At 50.5% G+C, this 22,021-nt stretch overlaps 1 protein-coding gene across 2 annotated transcripts in view; it reads right to left on the bottom strand.

Annotated features, from left to right (window-relative positions):
- Positions 1–18,524, bottom strand: part of ADISSP (adipose secreted signaling protein) — a 148,226-nt gene extending 129,702 nt beyond the window's left edge. Inside the window, exon 1 of one of the 2 annotated variants that reach the window (XM_063925361.1) lies at positions 18,417–18,524. The gene's annotated coding sequence lies outside the window, so the exon portion shown is untranslated. Of the gene's footprint in view, positions 1–18,382 lie in introns of both variants that reach the window. The other variant, XM_063925360.1, reaches the window with a different exon arrangement.
- Positions 18,525–22,021: the final 3,497 nt, after the last annotated feature.

Consider the following 22,021-nt stretch of genomic DNA (forward strand, 5'->3'; position numbering starts at 1 on the left):
CAGGGGGGGGGGGGGGGGGGGGGGGCAGATATAACATGTGCAGAGAGAGTCAGATTTGGGTGGGGTGTGTTCAAACTGAAAACTAAGTTGCGGTGTAGAAATAAAGCAGCCAGTATTTACCCTGCACAGAAACAATATAACGGTGACTCCTGCCAGTCATGCTGATAATTCTGCACTCTCACTCTGTGTGCAGCACGTTCCTATGCAGTGCACTATCATACTACAACAATGTCACCTGCTGACAGGAGACCTCACGCTGCACAAGGTGACTCCGGCTTATCGCTGCTGTGCCCTGCAAAAGAGCTCACCCCTTACACAGCCACTGCCACACACTGCCGTCACACGTATAGCAGATAACCTGCCATGCTGCCCACTGTGTGACCGGTAACCAGGGAGATGACACATGGAGGCAGCCATATTGTGGGGGGGGCCAAATATTCAGGAGAATGTAGCCCATCTATACTGTACCCTAGGAATTAGCAATGATGCCTCAGTAATGTCAGTGCTAAGAGCAGGGCCGTAACTAGGATTGTGCGACCGGAACACTATGGAGGCTCAATTACTGCTACCACCACAGCAGTATCATCTGTCTCTCCAACATCACGGCACTGGAGTGACAACCATAGTCCACACATGAATCTCAGCTCTGACCGCAGCCGGCCACAGCCAGCCCCCCCCCCCCAAAGTACTATGCCGATACTGCCATCTCCTTTTACCGCTTCTTCATGGCTTTTTTTCTCATCTCCCACTGCAGGTTTCAACGCCAGCAACGGGCACCACATTAATATAGGGGGGGGGGGGGCACAATTCTCTTTCTGGCACAGGGCACCAAAATGTCTCGTTACAGCTCTGCCTAAAACAAATTAGTGTTCACTTTAGGATCTTTTTAGGGCAGGGTGCTGATCACTGAGGAGGGCACATTTTTGGTGTGACACTTTGCGCACAAAGCATAGCGCAAATGTCTATAGTTGTTATACATACATTTTCCCCTTAGTGTATCATATACACATACCATCCATACATATAGGACCTCCCATATAACACCCAACATCTGTACTGAGAAAAGTACTGTATATGTCCAGTCTCCTTGAAAGAACGGCTGTAGCATATACATAAGTAGATAATGAAGGTTTCTTCCAGTGCTGAAGTAGTTCTAATCCTTATGAAAAGTTAAGCAGAGGGTTAAAATATATATAGGTACAAAATAAGTCTGTTCTTCTACTAGGGAAATAGTGTAAGCAATACATGCTCATTGCTTCCCCTGTTCTTTCCCTCTTTATCAGAGTGCGGTGTTATTTACAGTGCCTCCTCTGCCATCCAGTTGGCTAAGGATAGAAATTGTGTTCCAATATCAGAGGTGGGCAAGGAATAGACGACTGTTGCATTCTGTATACAAGGGGGCGATTTCTGGTCCTGCAGGGTGCACTGAATAAGCGCAGGGTGCTTTTTCACATTTGACAAAATGGGCAGGGTGCAGCACCCTGCTGAAACAGCCTAGAAGGAACACTACAAATCTGTAAATAGGCTGCATTATTATACAAGTCCCGAAATTAGCAGCCTCTTCCAAGGGCAGGTGATCGGTACACTCCGTGTTCCACAGAGAACTGCGCGTGGTTTATAGGGGGCAGACACTGTCACACACTACACCATACTCCCTCTGGCTTACAGATCACATACAATGGAAGGGGGGGCACTGCCACTTGCACAGTGCGGACCTCACCCATACTCATGCACTGCAGGAACGGGTACAAGCACCACAGGAGCAGAGACGTAACAGCTGGCTCCTGACCGGACACGTGCCAGGGAGAGAGACATAATCAGAAGCCGGCGGAATAAGCTTCGCTAATCGAACGTTCCCCCGTTTTTCTTACAAGGTAAAGGTAGTAAAGCCTGCTCTTACCTCTCACTTACGGTCTACCTCTAACTCCTGCACCCCACCGCCTAAAATGCCCAAATCATATCATCCTTCTACTGCCATCTCACCACCCTCCATCTTTCCTTCCTCTCACCGACTCTCCCCATCCGCACACACTGCCTTACAGGGGGATTCAATTAGCCCCGGGGCTTACCGCAGACTTGTAGCTCCAGGGTTTAAGGGCCGGACCACTCGGGGGAGGGGAGGAAACAGACTAATTTAAAAAAAATAATAATAAGATTTTACTTACCGGTAAATCTATTTCTCGTAGTCCGTAGAGGATGCTGGGGACTCCGTAAGGACCATGGGATAGACGGGCTCCGCAGGAGATAGGGCACTTTAAGAAAGCTTTGGATTCTGGGTGTACACTGGCTCCTCCCTCTATGTCCCTCCTCCAGACCTCAGTTAGAGAAACTGTACCCAGAGGAGACGGACAGTACGAGGAAAGGATTTTTGTAAATCTAAGGGTAAGACTCATACCAGCCACACCAAACACACCGTATAACTTGTGATAAACTTACCCAGTTAACAGTATGAACAATAACATAGCCTCGGTTCAAACCCGATGAACTATAACATAATCCTTATGTAAGCAATAACTATATACAAGTATTGCAGACAATCCACACTTGGGATGGGCGCCCAGCATCCACTACGGACTACGAGAAATAGATTTACCGGTAAGTAAAATCTTATTTTCTCTAACGTCCTAGAGGATGCTGGGAACTCCGTAAGGACCATGGGGATTATACCAAAGCTCCCAAACGGGCGGGAGAGTGCGGATGACTGCAGCACTGATTGAGCAAACACAAGGTCCTCCTCAGCCAGGGTATCAAACTTATAGAACTTTGCAAAGGTGTTTGACCCCGACCAAGTAGCAGTTCGGAACAGTTGTAGTGCCGAGACCCCTCGGGCAGCCGCCCAAGAAGAGCCCAACTTCCTAGTGGAATGGGCCTTAACCGATTTAGGCAATGGCAATCCTGCCGAAGAATGCGCCTGCTGAATCGTGTTACAGATCCAGCGAGCAATAGTCTGCTTTGAAGCAGGAGCGCCAACCTTGTTGGCCGCATACAGAACAAACAGAGCTTCAGTCTTCCTGATCCTAGCTGTTCTGGTCACATAAATCTTCAAAGCCCTGACCACATCCAGGGACTCGGAATCCTCCAAGTCCCGTGTAGCCACAGGCACGACAATAGGTTGGTTCATATGAAAAGATGAGACCACCTTGGGCAGAAATTGAGGACAAGTCCTCAACTCTGCCCTATCCACGTGAAAAATCAGGTATGGGCTTTTATATGATAAAGCCGCTAATTCCGAAACACGCCTTGCAGAAGCTAAGGCCAACAACATGACTACTTTCCAAGTGAGGTATTTCAACTCCACTGTTTTGAGTGGTTCAAACCAAAGTGACTTGAGGAAACTTAATACCACGTTAAGGTCCCAAGGCGCCACCGGAGGTACAAAGGGAGGGTGAATATGCAGCACGCACTTCACAAAAGTCTGTACTTCAGGAAGAGAAGCCAATTCTCTTTGAAAGAAAATGGATAAGGCCGAAATTTGAACCTTTATGGACCCTAATTTTAGTCCCAAATTCACTCCCGTTTGAAGGAAGTGAAGCAGACGGCCCAACTGGAACTCCTCCGTAGGAGCAGCTCTGGCCTCACACCAATAAACATATTTTCGCCATATACGGTGATAATGTTTCGACGTCACGTCCTTCCTAGCCTTGATCAGGGTAGGAATGACCTCCTCCGGAATTCCCTTTTCCGCTAGGATCCGGCGTTCAACCGCCATGCCGTCAAACGCAGCCGCGGTAAGTCTTGGAACAGACAGGGCCCCTGCTGCAGCAGGTCCTGCTTTAGAGGAAGAGGCTACAGATCTTCTGTGAGCAACTCTTGCAGATCCGGATACCAAGTCCTCCTTGGCCAATCTGGAACAATGAGGATTGTTCTGACCCTTCTTATTCTTATTATCCTCAACACCTTGGGTATGAGAGGTAGAGGAGTTAACACATAGACCGATCTGAACACCCAAGGTGTCACCAGAGCATCTACCGCAACCGCCTGAGGGTCTCTTGACCTGGCGCAATACCTCTTTAGCTTTTTGTTGAGGCGGGACGCCATCATGTCTATCTGAGGCAGTCCCCACCGATCCGTGATCTGTGTGAAGACTTCTTGATGAAGTCCCCACTCACCCGGATGCAGGTCGTGCCTGCTGAGGAAGTCCGCCTCCCAGTTGTCCACCCCCGGGATGAACACTGCTGATAGTGCGCTTACATGGCCTTCCGCCCAGCGTAAAATCCTGGTCGCCTCTGCCATGGCCACTCTGCTCCTTGTGCCGCCTTGGCGGTTTACATGAGCCACTGCCGTGACATTGTCTGACTGAATCAGAACCGGTTTGTTCCGAAGCCATTCCTCCGCTTGGCATAGGGCGTTGTATATGGCCCTCAACTCCAGGACACTAATGTGCACTGAAACCTTTTTTGGCTTCAATAGGTTCCTGACCAGAGCTACGAGCTCCCGAGCCTTCTCCACTGGAAGAAAAACTCTTTTTTGGTCTGTGTCTAGAATCAGGCCCAAAAAGGCCAGACGTGTTGCAGGGACTAGCTGGGATTTCGGTAAATTGAGAATCCAGCCGTGCCTCTGCAACGCCTTCCCGGACAGAGACACGATGTCCAGCAACTTCTCCCGAGATCTCGCCTGTATGAGGAGATCGTCCAAGTACGGGATAATTGTGACGCCCTACCTGCGCAGGAGCACCATCATTTCCTCCATTACCTTGGTGAAAATTCTCGGGGCCGTGGAAAGACCAAACGGCAACGTCTGAAATTGGTAGCGACAGTCCTGTACTGCAAATCTCAGGAACGCCTGGTGAGGAGGGAAAATCAGAACATGAAGGTACGCATCCTTTATGTCCAGGGACACCATCGAATCCCCTCCCTCCAGGCGATGACCGCTCTGAGCGATTCCATCTTGAACTTGAACCTCTTCAAGTACAGGTTCAGAGATTTCAGATTTAAAATGGGTCTGACCGAACCGTCCGGTTTCGGTACCACAAACAGGGATGAATAATAACCCTCTCCTTGCTGCAGACGAGGAACTACGACTATCACCTGTTGAATGTACAATTTGTGAATTGCAGCTAACACCAGCTCCCTCTCCGACAGGGAAGCCGGCCGAGCCGATTTGAAAAACCGGCGAGGAGGCATGTCTTCGAATTCCAGTCTGTATCCCTGGGAAACAATCTCTATTGCCCAGGGATCCACCTGTGAGAGAACCCAGACGTGGCTGAAAAGACGAAGACGTGCCCCCACTTGATCTGACCCCCCCCCCCCCCCCCCCCCCCCCCCTCGGGAAAGCCCCAGCGTCATGCGGTGGACTTTGTGGAAGTAGGGGAGGACTTCTGCTCTTGGGAACTAGCAGAGTGCAGCTTTTATCCTTTGCCTTTACCTCTGGCAACAAAGGACGATCCTCGTACCTTCTTGCTTTTATTGGAACGAAAGGACTGCATTTGATAATGCGGTACCTTCTTAGCATGCTGCGGGGGAACATAAGGCAAAAAATTCGATTTACCGGCCGTAGCAGTAGAGACAAGGTCCGAGAGGCCTTCTCCAAACAACTCCTCCGCCTTGTAAGGCAATGACTCCATATGCCGCTTTGAGTCGGCATCTCCCGTCCACTGTCGGGTCCACAAGAGTCGCCTAGCAGAAATAGACATAGCGTTTATTCTGGAGCTTAGAAAACAAATGTCTCTCTGAGCATCCCTCATATACAAGGCAGCATCTTTGATATGCTCAATGGTCATTAGAATGGTATCCCTATCTAAGGTGTCAAATTCCGTAGATAAGGATTCTGCCCATGCCACGACAGCACTACAAACCCAGGCCGACGCCATGGCTGGTCTAACGATAGTTCCTGAATGTGTGTAAATGTGCTTCATGGTAATTTCCTGCTTGCGATCAGCAGGATCCTTGAGGGAAGCAGTATCCGGAGAAGGCAGTGCCACCTTCTTGGATAAGCGTGTCAGTGCCTTGTCTACTTTAGGCTAATATTCCCATTGTATCCTATCCTTCTGCGGAAAAGGATACGTCAAAAGAATCCTTTTGGGAACATGTAGTCTCCTATCCGGAGACTCTCAAGCCTTTTCGCACAATTCGCTTAGCTCAAATGAGGACGGAAACGTGACCTCAGGCTTTTTCCCTTTATACATGTGAACCCTCGTGTCAGGGACAGGGGGTTCCTCAGTGATATGCAAAACCTCTTTTATGGCCATAATCATGTATCGAATACCCTTTGCCACCTTCGGATCTAATTTTGCATCCTCATAGTCGACACTAGAGTCAGTATCTGTGTCGGTATCTGTCAGCGACCTGGGATATGGCGTGCTTTTGAGACCCTGAAGGTCCTGGCGCCACAGGGACAGGCACGGTCTGGCTACCTGACTGATCCCTAGCTTCAGCCTTGTCTAACCTTTTATGCAGGAGATTCACATTTGCATTTAAGACATTCAGCATATCCACCCAGTCCGGTGTCGACGTTGCCGACAGCGACCTGACATTCAAACACTCCCCCTCCACATTAAGCGAGCCTACCTCGTCAAACATGTCGACACACACATACAGACACTTCACACACACACAGGGAAACTTTTCTGAAGACAGTATCCCCTTTAAGGCCCTTTGGAGAGACAGAGAGAGAGTATGCCAGCACACACCCCAGCGCAATGACCCTGGAGACCAACACAAAATGTTTTTCCCCAGCAGCGCTGTATAATATCTTATCCGCCAATTATGTGCCCCCCCCCCCCTCTCTTTTAAACACTCCTTCACCGTGTGTAAGCAGGAGAGAGTCCAGGGAGCTTCCTCTCAGCGTTCTGTGGAGAGAAAAATGGCGCTGGTGAGTGCTGAGGGAGAAGCCCCGCCCCCTCGGCGGCGGGCTTCTGTCCCGCTCAAAGTTATTGAAAAATGGCGGGGGCTCTTTTATATGCATGTACAGTGCCCACCTGTACATGTATATTGTCTTTTGCCATGAGAGGTGTTATATTGCTGCCCAGGGCGCCCCCCCTGCGCCCTGCACCCTTACAGTGACCGGAGTATGTGAGGTGTATGGGAGCAATGACGCACAGCTGCGGTGCTGTGCGTTACCTCAGTGAAGCTCTGAAGGCTTCTGCCGCCTGAGACGTCTTCTGACTTCGTTTCTTCTGGCTCTGTGAGGAGAACGGCGGCGCGGCTCTGGGGGTGGACGCCCAGTAAGAACCTGTGTTCACCCCCTCTGGAGCTAATGGTGTCCAGTAGCCGAGGAAGCAGAGCCTATCAATTAAGAAGGTCTGCCCCTCTCTCCTCAGTCCCTCGATGCAGGGAGTCTGTTGCCAGCAGTGCTCCCTGAAAAAATGTAGAAAAAATCCAAACAAAAATGCTTTCTAGGCAGAGAACTCAGGGGAGCTCCCTGCAGTGCACCCATCTCGCTCTGGGTACAGTGTAAAACTGAGGTCTGGAGGAGGGACATAGAGGGAGGAGCCAGTACACACCCAGAATCCAAAGTCTTTCTTAAAGTGCCCTATCTCCTGCGGAGCCCGTCTATCCCATGGTCCTTACGGAGTCCCCAGCATCCTCTGACAATGGAGAATTACATATAACAGAACGGACAGCAATAAAGTTGACACATAACGTGACTGACAACTAAACAGTTGGCACAATAACCGATAGAACTTGAAGCTTGAACCAGTCGGTGAGAATGCGTTACCATACGATTCCCTGAACTTACCGCAAACTAGGTAAAACTGCTCTGGGTGGGCGTCCAGTGCCCCCTATGGATTCAAAGAAAAGGATTTACCCGTCAAACGCAGCCACGCTAAATCGGGGTAAAGGAACGGTCCCTGTTGTAACAGGTCCGGACGAAGTGGGAGCGGCCAAGGCTCGTCTGCGAGTAGTCCTCGGAGATCCGAGAACCAAGCTCTCCGAGGCCAATGAGGCGCCACTAGTATGACTGTGACGGACTCTCTTTTGATCCGTTTTAGCAACAGAGAGCAGCGGAAACGGTGGAAACAGGTCCACGAGGCTGTACGGCCACGCGACGGTGAGAGCATCCACCGCCACTGCCTTTGGATCTCGCGTTCTGGACACATACTGGGGCGTTCGGTGATTGTGGCGAGATGCCATCAGGTCCACTTGAGGGTAACCCCACCTCTGGGCCAACATGTGAAACACTTCTGGATGTAATGCCCATTCTCCTGGATGAAAATCCCGACGGCTGAGATAATCCGCCTCCCAGTTGTCCACTCCCGGAATGAACACTGCCGACAACATCACTTGGTGACGCTCGGCCCAATTGAGGATTCGAGCTACTTCTCGCATTGCCATGCGGCTTTCATTCCTCCTAGTTTGTTGATGTATGCGACCGCCGTCGCATTGTCCGACTGCACCTGGACAGGCTGAGACCGAAGAATGTGCACTGCTTGTCGTAGCGCATCGTAAATTGCCCGGAGTTCCAGGACATTTATAGACAGCAATCTTTCGTGAGCCGCCCAGAGACCCTGGAGCTGACAATTTTGAACTACAGCTCCCCAACCTCTGAAACTCGCGTCCGTCGTTAGAATTAACCAATTCCAGGCGCCGAACCGTTTCCCTGCGGTCAGATTGTGTACATTGAGCCACCAGAGTAGAGATATCCTGGCCCGTGGCGACAACCTCACTCTGTGGTGAATCTGCAGATGCGAGCCCGACCACTGTGCGAGCACATCCAGTTGAAAAGGACGTGAGTGAAGTCTCCCGAACTAAAGCGCTTCGAAAGCCGCCACCATTGTGCCTAAGAGGCAAATGCACAAATGTACAGAGACTGTGCGTGGCTTGAGCACCAATCGAACCAGATGACGAATGATCTGTACTTTCTGTTCTGGTAGGTAAATTCTTTGATTTACCGTATCGAGAATCATACCTAGGAATTGCAGTCGTTGAGACGGAATCAGATGTGATTTCTTGAAGTTGACAATCCAACCGTGCTGAACTAGGACATCGTAAGTTAGCAACGCATGTTGGAGGAGCATCTGTTGAGACAGAGCTTTGATGAGCAGATCGTCCAAGTACGGAACTATTATCACTCCCAGGGATCTGAGATGAGCTATCATCACAGACATCACTTTGGTGAATACCCGAGGCGCTGACGAGAGGCCAAACGGTAGAGCCTGAAACTGGTAATGGTTCTGCCGGATTGCAAACCGCAAGAACCTCTGATGAGGTGGCCAAATCGGAATGTGTAAATACGCATCTTTGAGATCCAGCGCAATCATGAATTCCTGTGGCTCTAAACCTGCAATTACCGACATCAGAGATTCCATCTTGAATCTGTAGTAAGTGATGTACTGATTGAGGCCCTTTAAGTTCAATATTGGCCTGACCGAGCCATCCGGCTTTGGTACCACAAACAGACTGGAATAATAACCCTGCCCCTGTTGGTGTACAGGGACCGAAATCAAAACTGCTGACTCCAGCAGAGACTGAATGGCATGTTGCAGAACCGCCCGTTTGTCGTCCGACACAGGCAGTCCTGTCTTGAAAAACCGCAGTGGCGGGAGACAGTCGAACTATTTTGTAACCTTTGAGCACTAAATTGCGGATCCACCCATCTGTGGACGTCTGGAACCACACCAAATGGAACGTCTGAAAGCGTGCTCCCACAACTGGAGATCCAAGATGGGCTGGGAGTCCGTCATGCCACTGGCTTGTCGGTGACCTTAGCGTCTTGAAGACTGGCGTTGGTTTGTTGGAAACCACGCCCTCGACCTCGTCTACCGGCCGTGGCTGGTCCCCTACCACGGCCTCGAAAGGGCTGAGGCCGAAAGGATTTGAACCCCGGGCCCGAGTATTTCCGCCTAGGCGCCGTAGGAGGCAATGGTAAGAAAACAGACTTACCACCCGTGGCCTCAGCAATCCATTTGTCCAATTCAGGACCAAACAGCTTCTCGCCACCGTAAGGCAACGCCTCTATACCTCTTTTGACCTCCGCTTGCCAAGAGCACAGCCAGAGTGCTCGTCGTGCTGCAACTAGCGACGATGAAAGGCGAGAAGTGAGCTGACAGACGTCAGTAGAAGCTGTACATAGATAATCAACAGCTTCCCAGATTTGATCAGCGAGAAGTATAAGGTGATCGTCATGTAGGGCAGACTTGAGTTCTGTTATCCATACCATGAGCGCCTTAGTTACCCAAATGCCAACCAACCCAGGTCTAAGCAACACTCCTGCTGCTATATACATGGATTTTAGCATAGCTTCAATTTTACGGTCTGAAGGGTCTTTAAGCGTAGTAGCCGTTGGTACTGGTATGGTTAATTTCTTTGTAAGTTTAGATACAGACGAATCCACCAATGGCGGATTCTCCCAAGTAGCTGTCACAGACTCCGGAAACGGGTAACTAGACTTAAATCTGCGAGGTATAGAAAACCGTTTATCCGGATTCTTTCGTGTTTCCAGTAACATCTTATTAAGAGATTCCGAAACCGGAAAACACATCGGAGTCCTCTGTCGTTTAGCAAAGACGACTTCATCATTTGTCAGAGGCTCCTCAGATTCTGTAAACCGCAGAGACTGACGCACCGCTCTGATGAGATTATCAATGCCTGGGCTGTCAAAATCTTCACTATCGGACTGCTGGTCTACTTCACCCTCCTCACCGTCATCTTGCGCAGTGAGGTCTGGCATAGAATCATCAGACTGTAACATAGCAGAAACTGGTAAATCATAAGACAAAGTAAATTTATCCCTGCTACCCAAAATGGACTTAGACTGTTGGCAAGGCTGAGACCCCTCCGGTAGTCCTAGCGGTCTCACCCTAGACTCAGATCTTGCCGCTCCTGTCGAGCGGCGGCCAATTCTGATTGCAATCCAGCCATGACATCTGCTAGCATAGCCCATGGAGGGTCCGGGGATGAAACCGGCTTAGACAGCGGAGCAGAGATTGTATTCGTAGCTGAATCCTCAAAACATACTGCGCATGTGGTAGAACCATCCGGTAACACACTGTCACAGACATGGCAGTGCTTTTTTGGTTTTGCCGGTGCCTTACTCATTATGCAGACAGACAATACAACATACAAAGACAGACAACCTGCACGACTCAGTAAATCGTTCTAAGGTGTTATATATATATATATCTGGCAAAGTGTAGTGCACGTGGCCAGTACTATATGAAACTGATCCCAAATTCCCACCAACACCCCTGCGCCTTCCGGTGGAGTAGAGATGTAGTACAGGAACGTTCTGGAATCACAAACTGGAAGACAGGAAGCAAGATTAAAATGGCCACCATGCCTCTCAGTGCAGGGTATATGTAACAAGTGCAGCCAACCCTGTAATATAGGCTTAACAGCCTATTTCATCAATGTCACCCCCCTTATGCAGCCCTCCGCTAATGTCATCCCCCCCCCCCTTCTGCTCCCTCCCCCGTGGACCGCTGTCTGAGCGGGAATTACCGGGGCGCGGGTATCTCACTCCCAGCGCAATCAGGGTGCAGGGAGCGCTATAATGGAGCGCGGTCCTACAGCGGCGGCCTGCGGGTGTGAGCGGCGGCCGGCGGGTGAGCGCGGCGGCCGGCGGGTCTCAGCGGTGGAGGCGGCGCTGCTCGGAGCGGTTGCCGGGGCGGCCTGTCAGGAGAGGCGGGTGCGGGTGCAGTGAGAGTGGCGCCAGTGAACAGTGTCCCCACACAGCGGGGCGGCAGCGTGCGCTGACCGCCCCGTACCCCAAGCATACCTGACTCCAGAGGCGAAGGCTGTGACGGGGCTTCTATCTGTAAGCTCCGTCCAGCTGTAGCAGCAGTCAGGGAATGAGCTGCCTGTGGCTGTGAGGGTGCTCTTTGTGAGGACCGACACGCCATGCGCTGCTCCGTGCAGCGGCACTATCCCGGACCCAAGTTTTTACAGAAACTGGGAAGGGATGTGCTGTGAGCAAAAAATGTAAAAGTAGAAAAAAAAAAAAAAAATATTCAACGTAGTGTGGTTAAGCTCCACACAAGCCCTGTTGCTACGAGAAGCACAGAAAAAACACTGAGGTACTCTGGGATATGGAGGGGAGGAGAGTTCTAAATTTTAATATTCAGTGCCTTGTTCCTACGGAAACCGTCCATATCCCAAGAGTACTCCAGTGACCCCTAGTGGATGAAAAAGAAAAAGGATAAGCACATGAGGGAAGAGAGCCTTGCTCATGAGGGGTAGGCAAACAGGGGCGACACAGACGTGGTACATAGAGAGCGTGGAACAGAGTGTTAGGATGAGATTTGGCTGGGTTTGGTGAAGTGGGACTTGGGAGCCCGTTTGAAGTTTTGTGGAGAGTCTGAGGGGGAGAGGTAGGGAATTCCAGAGAAATGGAGTAGCAAGTGAAAAGTCTTGGAGGTTGGAGTGGGAGGAAGTAATCAGTAGGCAGGAGAGACGGCGTGCATTACCAGATCGAAGAAGACGGATGGGAGTGTAAAGGGAAATAAGGTCAGAGATGTAAATGGGAGAGGAGTGGGTGAGGGCTTTGTAAGTGAGTGCGAGAAGCTTGAAATGGATTCTGATAGGGAAGGGAAGCCAGGGAAGGGCTTGTAAGAGAGGGGAGGTGGATCTAGTGCGTTTGGTGAGGAAAATTAGTCGGGCAGCAGCATTGAGGATAGATTGAAGTGGAGAGAAGTATTTTGGGGGGAGGCCAGTCAGGAGGAGATTACAGTAGTCCAGTCTGGAGATGACCAGTGAGTTGATGAGGGTCTTAGTAGCATCCTGTGTATGAAAGGGTCTGATCCTGGAAATATTTTATTAGATGAACACAGCAGGTTTGTGGGAGGTGCTGAATGTGTGGTTTGAAGGAGAGGGAGGAGTCAAGGATTACTCCAAGACAGCGCACTTGGAGGCTAGAGGAGATAGTCGTGCCATCTACAGATAATGAGATTGTGGGAGCTGAGGTTATGCAGGAGGGTGGGAAGATGATCAGCTCGGTCTTAGACATGTTGAGTTTAAGAAAGCGCTGGGACATCCAAACAGAGATATCAGAGAGACAGCTGGAGATACGAGTGAGGAGAGCGGGGGAGAGATCCGGAGAGGAAAAATAAATATGTGTCATCAGCATAGAGATGATATTGGAAATCAAAAAGAACTAATTAGCTCACCGAGGGGCAGATTTATTAAGCTTGGTGAAGTGATAAAGTGGAAGGTGATAAAGGACCAGCCAATCAGCTCCTAACTTCCATGTTACAGGCTGGGTTTGAAAAATGACAGTTCGGAGCTGAGTGGCTGGTCCTTTATCACCTTCCACTTTATCACTTCACCAAGCTTAATAAATCTGCCCCCTAGTGAGGATGTATCGAGAGAAAAGGAGAGGACTGAGGACAGAACCTTGGGGTACACCTACCGTTAGTGGAAGTGAGGGGGATGTGGAGTCATGAGAGGAGACAGAGAATGAATGGTCAGAGAGGTAGGAAGATAGCCAAGAGAGGGCAGTATCATGCAGACCAATGGAGTGAAGGATTTGCAGAAGGAGAGGGTGGTCACAGTGTCAAAAGCAGCAGAGATCAAGAAGAATAAGTAGTGAGTCATGGCCCTTAGATTTAGCAGCATGGATGTTATTGCAGACTTTTGTAAGGGCAGTTTCAGTGGAATAGAGAGGACGGAAGTCAGACTGGAATGGGTCCAGCAGGAGGAGAGAGATGGGACGGTAGCTGGAGAGAGTGTTTGGATCAAGGGTAGGTTTTCTAAGAATAGGAGAAATGAGTGCATGCTTGAAGGCAGAGGGGACAGTGCCTGATGAGAGGAAGAGATTGAGAAGGTGGGAAAGATGGGAACAGGCAAAAGGAGAGAGGTAGCGGAGGAGGCAGGAGGGGATAGGGTCAAGTGGGGAGATGGTGAGGTGACAGGAACGAATGAGGGCCATGACTTCGTCACCAGATGCATGGGAGAAAGAGGTCAGAGTTGGTTAGATGGATGGGTGGTAAGGGATGGGAGGAGTCTGGTTGCTGATGGTCTGGCGTGATGTCCTGACATATGGAGTCAAGTTTGGAAGTGAAGTAAGTGGCAAAGTCAAGAGCAGAGAGTGAGGAAGGGAGATGAGGTGGAGGTGGGCAGAGGAGTGAGTTGAGAGTGGCAAAGAGGCGCCAGGGGTTAGAAGACTGGGAGGAGATGCGGTTCTTGAAGTATGATGAAGGATGAGAAGATAAGTTTGAAATGGAGGAAGTCTGCCTTAGAGCGTGATTTCCTCCAGTGTCGTTCGGCAGTACGTGAGCATTTTTGCAGATATCTGGTGCATTTGGTGTGTCAGGGTTGAGGTGGTAATTTGCGAGGGTGAATAGTGGTTGGTGGAGCAACAGAGTCAAGAGCAGAAGTAAGGGATGCATTGTATATGGAAGTGGCTTGTTCAGGGCATGAGAGAGAGAGAGAGAGAATAGGAGAGAGAAGGGAGTCAGACAGGGAGGAAAGGAATGTGGTGTCAATAGCCTCAATGTTACGTTTGGTGATGGGTAGCCTTAGGAGGTAGAGATGGGGAAGCAGAGAGAGATCGGTTAAAGGAGAGCAGGTGGTGGTCAGCGAGGGGAAATGGGGAGTTGGAAAAATCAGAAATATCACGTGAGAAGACCAGATCCAGTGAGCTCCCATTCACATGGGAGGGTGAGGAGGTCCACTGGGAGAGACCAAGTGAAGAGGTGAGGTTAAGGAGTTTAGAGGCAGGGGATTGTGTGGGGATATCAATATGGATGTTGAAATCACCTAGAATAATGGAGGGAATGTCAGAAGAGAGGAAGCCAGGAAGCAAAGTTGTCGATGAATTTGGAGGCAATGCTGGACTTTGGCAATCCAAAGATGGACTGGTTGGAAGAGGCGTATAGCATGGACCTCAACTGTAGAGAATGTAAGGGATGGTTCTGGTGATATGAGTTGGTAGGAGTAACTGGAAGGTAAAAGGACCTCAACACCACCCCCATGGCCACCACCCAGGTCAGGGGGGAGAGTGTGTGTGTGTGTGTGTGTGTGAATGTGAGGCCCCCAGCAGAGAGAGCAGCAGGAGAAGTAGTGTCAAAGGGCGTAATCCAAGTTTCAGTAATGGCTAGTAGGTGCAGGGAGTTGGAAATGTAAAGGTCATGAGTGGGGACCAGTGTGTTACAGACAGATCTGGCATTCCAGAGGGCACAGGATAGGGGGTGTGAGCGTGTGGGAGAGATGTGAATGAGATTATCAGGGTTGCTGTAGCGATGAGGAGAGATTAACCTTGAGGGCAGGGATGATGAGAGAGTAGTGATGGCGCGGGTGCCTGAGCTAGGAGGGGAAGCTGCAGGAGGTGGACGGGGGGGGGGGGGGGGGGGGGGGGGGGGGGGGGAGTTCAGTGTGATGCGGATGGGGGTGTGGGGAGGTGACAGGGAAGGGAGAGAGGGAGCAGGGCTGAGTGGTGGGGTAGCAGAGGACCATGGGGCAGAGGTGAATGAAAGTGCGGTAACAGGAAAGGAGGGGGAAAGGAAAGAGGGTTGGAGGGGACACAGAGGAGGTGGTGTAGGAGACTGGGGCAGAGAGGGGGGGGGGGGGGGATAAAGGTGTGAACAGGGGGCAAGATACATGATTAGGTAGACAATGAGTGAGTAGAAAGCCTGGACATAGTGTTAAGTAGGTAAGTGGGTTGAGGGAAACTGGAACTAGGAGTGGAGACTGTAAGGCAGGCATTCCCAACCGCGGTCCTCAAGGCACACCAACAGTGCAGGTTTTAGGGATATCCAGGCATCAGCACAGATGGTTAAATTAAAATAACTGAGATACTAATTAAGTCACCTGTGTTCAAGCCTGGATATCACTAAAACCTGCACTGTTAGTGTGCCTTGAGGACAGAGGTTGGGAAACACTGCTGTAAGGGAATCAGAGCAGAAGAATTCCAGAAATGCAGGTGAGAAAAGCAGTGTAGGCTCAATGGGTGTAGATTTAAGAGCCCTACACATTTAACGATCCGCCGCCGAGCTGCCCGACTGCGGATACGGCCGATGGGCGACCCGGCGGGGCAGTGAAGTTTCTTCACTCCCCCATCACACGGCTCCATAGGAGTGCAGGCAAATATGGACGAGATCGTCCATATTGGCCTGCATGCACAGCCGACGGGGCACCAGCGATGAACGAGCGCGGGGCCGCGCATCGTTCATTGCTGGTGCCTCCACACTGAAAGATATGAACGGTATCTCGTTCATTAATGCGTAGGTAAAGTGGGTGCAGAAACGTATTTGGACTGTAAGAAATGTAAGGATTGTGAAAGGGTTAGAAAGCAATGGTATTTCTGTAAGGTTTTTTTAAGTGTTTGTTGGGAACATTGCATTGGTGCAGCTGTGCATAAAAACATTTTTTTTTACAAAAATACAGATACAAGTATTTGTTGGTAAAATGGATGGTAGTTCCGTGCACTTTAGTCAGATGTAACAATCTGGAGGTGAGTGATATGAAGGGTAAGTCACATCTGTTATTAGTTCTTCAGTTTTCTATGTATTGTTAGACTGTGTCCTTCTGTTTTCACTTCGATTGAACGCTGCTATGTGTCAATTTTATCACACTTAGATAAATGCACAGCCAACAGAATAGAACTTAAGTAGATACTGCATGCAAGTTCAATAATTGGATCTACAACCACTCCCCACCCCCTAGAAAGCCAGGCAGTAAATTACCTTACACAAATAAACACGCATACCACATAGACAACGATAACAACTGGGTCCATACAATTCAAAACCAAAATAAGTACATCAGAATGAGATACTATGCAATAATGTTTCAATTTCCATTACCTAGCAATATCACCCTGGCCTATAGAAGTATAATGCAGCAGGATATGTTTAAGGTAGATGCTAGAATCAAGTGGGCTAAGGGACCTTTTCCGTAAGGGGGAGGAGTTACGACGCAAGGGGGAGGAGCTAGGCCAGCGGGATAGTTCCTCTACTATCCACGCCACCAACTATTACCTTTAGTAATTAGGTGGTGAGCGGAGCGGAGCGAGCCACCGTGCCCGAAGCGTGGCGAGCGAAGCGAGCCCGCGAGGGTACTTTTCGGGTACCCTGTTCGCCCGTAGCTCCTCCCCCTGGTGACGTAGCTCCTCCCCTCAATACGTCACAAGGTCCCTTCAGCCCCTCCGATATAGAACTAACCCATCACATATACCTCCTCCCCTCCCTCAGCCCCACATCACATATACCTCCTCCCCTCCCTCAGCCCCACATCACATATACCTCCTCCCCTCGCTCAGCCCCACATCACATATACCTCCTCCCCTCCCTCAGCCCCATATCACATATACCTCCTCCCCTCCCTCAGCCCCACATCACATATACCTCCTCCCCTCGCTCAGCCCCACATCACATATACCTCTTCCCCTCACTCAGCCCCACATCACATATACCGCCCCTCGCTCAGCCCCATATCACACATACCTCCTCCCCTCGCTCAGCCCCACATCACATATACCTCCTCCCCTCGCTCAGCCCCATATCACATATACCTCCTCCCCTCCCTCAGCCCCACATCACATATACCTCCTCCCCTCGCTCAGCCCCACATCACATATACCTCTTCCCCTCACTCAGCCCCACATCACATATACCTCCTCCCCTCGCTCAGCCCCACATCACATATACCTCTTCCCCTCACTCAGCCCCACATCACATATACCGCCCCTCGCTCAGCCCCATATCACATATACCTCCTCCCCTCGCTCAGCCCCACATCACATATACCTCCTCCCCTCGCTCAGCCCCACATCACATATACCTCTTCCCCTCACTCAGCCCCACATCACATATACCTCCTCCCCTCGCTCAGCCCCACATCACATATACCTCCTCCCCTCGCTCAGCCCCCCATCACATATACCTCCTCCCCTCCCTCAGCCCCCCATCACATATACCTCCTCCCCTCCCTCAGCCCCCCATCACATATACCTCCTCCCCTCCCTCAGCCCCCCATCACATATACCTCCTCCCCTCCCTCAGCCCCCCATCACATATACCTCCTCCCCTCCCTCAGCCCCCCATCACATATACCTCCTCCCCTCCCTCAGCCCCACATCACATATACCTCCTCCCCTCCCTCAGCCCCACATCACATATACCTCCTCCCCTCCCTCAGCCCCATATCACATATACCTCCTCCCCTCCCTCAGCCCCACATCACATATACCTCCTCCCCTCCCTCAGCCCCATATCACATATACCTCCTCCCCTCCCTCAGCCCCACATCACATATACCTCCTCCCCTCGCTCAGCCCCACATCACATATACCTCTTCCCCTCACTCAGCCCCACATCACATATACCGCCCCTCGCTCAGCCCCATATACCTCCTCTCACTCAGCCCCATGTAATATATACCTCCCCTCATCACATATACCTCCCCTCACTCAGCCCCATGTAATATATACCTCCCCTCATCACATATACCTCCCCTCACTCAGCCCCAAGTAATATATACCTCCCCTCAGGCAGGGGGAATAGCAGTACCTATAACTCGGATGACCCGGAGCCGTTCCCGTACCTGGCACAGGCGGTGTGATTCCCCGGGTAGTAGCGCCTCGCCTCCCGCACCGTCCGTCTCCTGTCACGGACTGAGCTCGAGAGCTGCATCTCCCCAACTACCTGCAACCGTCCTCCCGGCCGCGCCCACTGCCCGGACCTTGCCTTCTCATTGGTCACAGCGACGTCGCGCCTACCCACCCCTGGCAGCTGCTATTGGTCCCCACCACAGTGGTCTCCTTCGCCCCGCCCCTGTCATCCGCGCGTTGGCTGTCGGAGACGACCGTCCTAAAATGTGTCGCCTGCCGTGGGGACCGCCATCTTGTGGGCTTCACCAGCCATCAGCCTTACCGATTGCTAGAAACAAGTGCTGGAGGGTACCCAGTGACCCGACATAACCCCATCAGTGCCCTTTCCCCAACTCCCTGCATCATCTACTACCCATGTCACATGGGCCGCCTGACCTCATGCTGGGACTGTAAATTGCCCCACACTGGTCACTGCTATGGGGGGGGGGGGGGTTGTGCCTCATGTGACAGGAGAGTGCCCCCCAGTGGTGTCTATCCCAGGACAGATGGGCTGTGTGTACCCGCATGGGCTACCTGCTGCGCTCAGGGGGTGATTTTGAGGTAGCGCTTCAGAAATGCTGGACACCATCCCCATCCAGCGTCCCACACCCCAGCCCATATAGCGGTGCCCCAATGTGACTTATGTTATATGTATTAATGGGGACTCTCCTGGTCCCATGTTGCGGTACCGGGCCGGGGGTTGGGCCCCCTTCCTGACCCCCTCAGGGCCACTCGCCCGCCTGCTGTCACCCTACACGGCCTGCAAGCTGAGAACCGTGTTCAGTCCCCACAAATGCACGGGTGACCCTATAAATGGTGACCCTATAGTCTGGTGAATACCCCAAGCTGCGGCTGCCAAGGGGTGGCCATCAGCAATCGATGGTTAGCAACCATCCATGGTATAATGGCGACGGGTAGTGTTTTCACCATCGATGGGAGGCCAGCGATGGGGAACATCAGTGGCTGGTCCCTGATGGTAAGTCGGTGGAGTGTGCTCTTGGTGAGAGAGGGCCGCTGTTCAGATACCACCCTGAGGGCAGCAAACAACCCTCAGAAGACCAGCATAACCTCTCAAGGACATGCCGCCATTAGCCTTGTAAAACAACCTGCAAGAGCCCGGGGTGGCAGAGAATTGTGGTGCCACAACCCATCCCAAGCGTTCCGGTGAGAGCAGGAGGGGAGGGGAAGCGTCATCTCTGCCGCATCCTGCTCTGGGGGAGATAAAACCGCTTTCTTTACAATATTACAAGCTGTACATTTTGCAGCCTTTGACAGTAGTGTTTACCAGCCACACAACAAACAGCGAGGGCCCCAACTTGTGCACGCACAGGGCATGATGCAGAGCTGTACGCTATTGCAATTGGGATTTTCTACGATACGCAACTGCTAATATTAGCCATTGGAGCTGCCGCCCAGAAATGCAAAACAGACGCCTACCGGAGTGAAAGCATCTCATTCGCAATTTGCGTACACATACGTAGCCTACATGCAAGAATGTTAAACATCGACTGCTGTAATAGGTCTATGGCTACACTGAGTAAACGCGGCGGTAGTCACACAGGCGCCATGTTTTTGTCCGCTGTACATGCGCGGTCAGGAGGGTTGCGAATATGCAGCGCATGGAGCAGATCGCAGGGACAGGCTTATTTTCAGAACCTGTATCCCTGCGGATCCATAATGATACATTCACCCGAAGTGATGGCATACTGCAATGCGATCTGGGTGCTAATATCTCTCCCATGCGATCAGTGATAAATGGGCTTAATAATCCTCTCCGAATCTGATATGAATTCACCGTCTGCTAGAACCGTAGCCAATATCTGCTACGTGTCCATGTTTTGTGATGTCTGTAAGACTAATATTTAATTAAGATTTTAAAGGGGCAAAAGCAATACTGAGTGGGTCTGTAGGTTGCGTGTTTGCACAATAGGTGGGCTTTGCCACAGTAACCTTTTATTCCTGGATACCTATGATTAACACAGGGTCCGTACAGGGCCGGCCCAAGCCAAATTCTTCTGGTAAGCGAATATATATTTTGGCGCCCCTTAGTGCAATATATAGTAGAATATTTACTGAATGTCTTTCTGCTATTTCCTCCTGGATGACATTTCGCCACCTCAAACTTAATATTTCAAAGACAGAGTTAATTATATTTCCACCGGCCAATAGTAGGTACCAACCTGATATCTCTATCACTGTTGAAAACTCGTCTATCTACCCTACCCCACAAGCTCGCTGCCTAGGTGTCATCCTTGACTCTGATCTGTCCTTTGTTCCCCACATTCAATCTGTCTCAAGATCATGTTACATGCATCTAAAAAACATATCCAAAATACGACCATACCTTACACAAGACACAGCAAAAACTCTAATCCATGCTCTCATTATCTCCCGCATTGATTATTGCAATAGTTTCCTAACTGGTCTTCCCAAAATTAGACTCTCACCACTACAATCCATTCTCAATGCAGCTGCGAGGCTTATCTTCCTCGCTAGACGTTCATCATCTGCAGATCCACTCTGTCAGTCCCTCTATTGGTTACCTGTACTCTACCGTATTCAATATAAAATACTTTTACTCACACACAAGGCCATCATTAACCAAAGTACATCACTTCGCTTATCTCAAAATATCTCCCAACCCGACCTCTCCGCTCTTCACAAGATCTACGTCTCTCATCCACACTCATCACTTGCTCCCACTCATGATTGCAGGACTTTCATCGGGCTGCACCCACTCTGTGGAATGCCGTACCACGCACAATAAGACTCTCCTCTAGTCACCAAACCTTCAAGCGTTCCCTGAAAACTCATCTCTTCAGGCAAGCATACCAAATTCCAGAACCGCCCACATAACTTTCATAAACCTTCTTATCAAATTGCATCCACTCTGCACAGTCCACACATATCCTCACATGTCTTCTCATTCTTCACTTTCCCTTCCTCTTGACCCCGGTTCATCATTGCTGTATGACCATATCATACAGCCCACCAAGAACCTAGCAATCTGGCGGACAACTGTTCAATAGATAGCACCTACCCTTGTGTATCTATGCCTATTTCCCTATAGATTGTAAGCTTGCGAGCAGGGCCTTCCTACCTCTATGACTGTTTGTTATCACCCAGTATGTTATATCATTGTTATTTCCAATTGTAAAGCGCAACGAAATTTGCTGCGCTATATAAGAAACTGTTAATAAAATAATATAATAATAATATATAGGGGTGTGGCCACAGAATAGTGCCAATTCACATTACACCGCACAGTAGTGTCCGTTACTCACATTACACCGCACAGTAGTGTCCGTTACTCACATTACACCGCACAGTGGCGTCCGTTACTCACATTACACCGCACAGTAGCGTCCGTTACTCACATTACACCGCACAGTAGCGTCCGTTACTCACATTACACCGCACAGTAGCGTCCGTTACTCACATTACAGCGCACAGTAGCGTCCGTTACTCACATTACAGCGCACAGTAGCGTCCGTTACTCACATTACAGCGCACAGTAGCGTCCGTTACTCACATTACAGTGCACAGTAGCGTCCGTTAC

This window comes from Pseudophryne corroboree, chromosome 1 (genome assembly GCF_028390025.1).
Source record: "Pseudophryne corroboree isolate aPseCor3 chromosome 1, aPseCor3.hap2, whole genome shotgun sequence".
NCBI lineage: Eukaryota > Metazoa > Chordata > Amphibia > Anura > Myobatrachidae > Pseudophryne > Pseudophryne corroboree.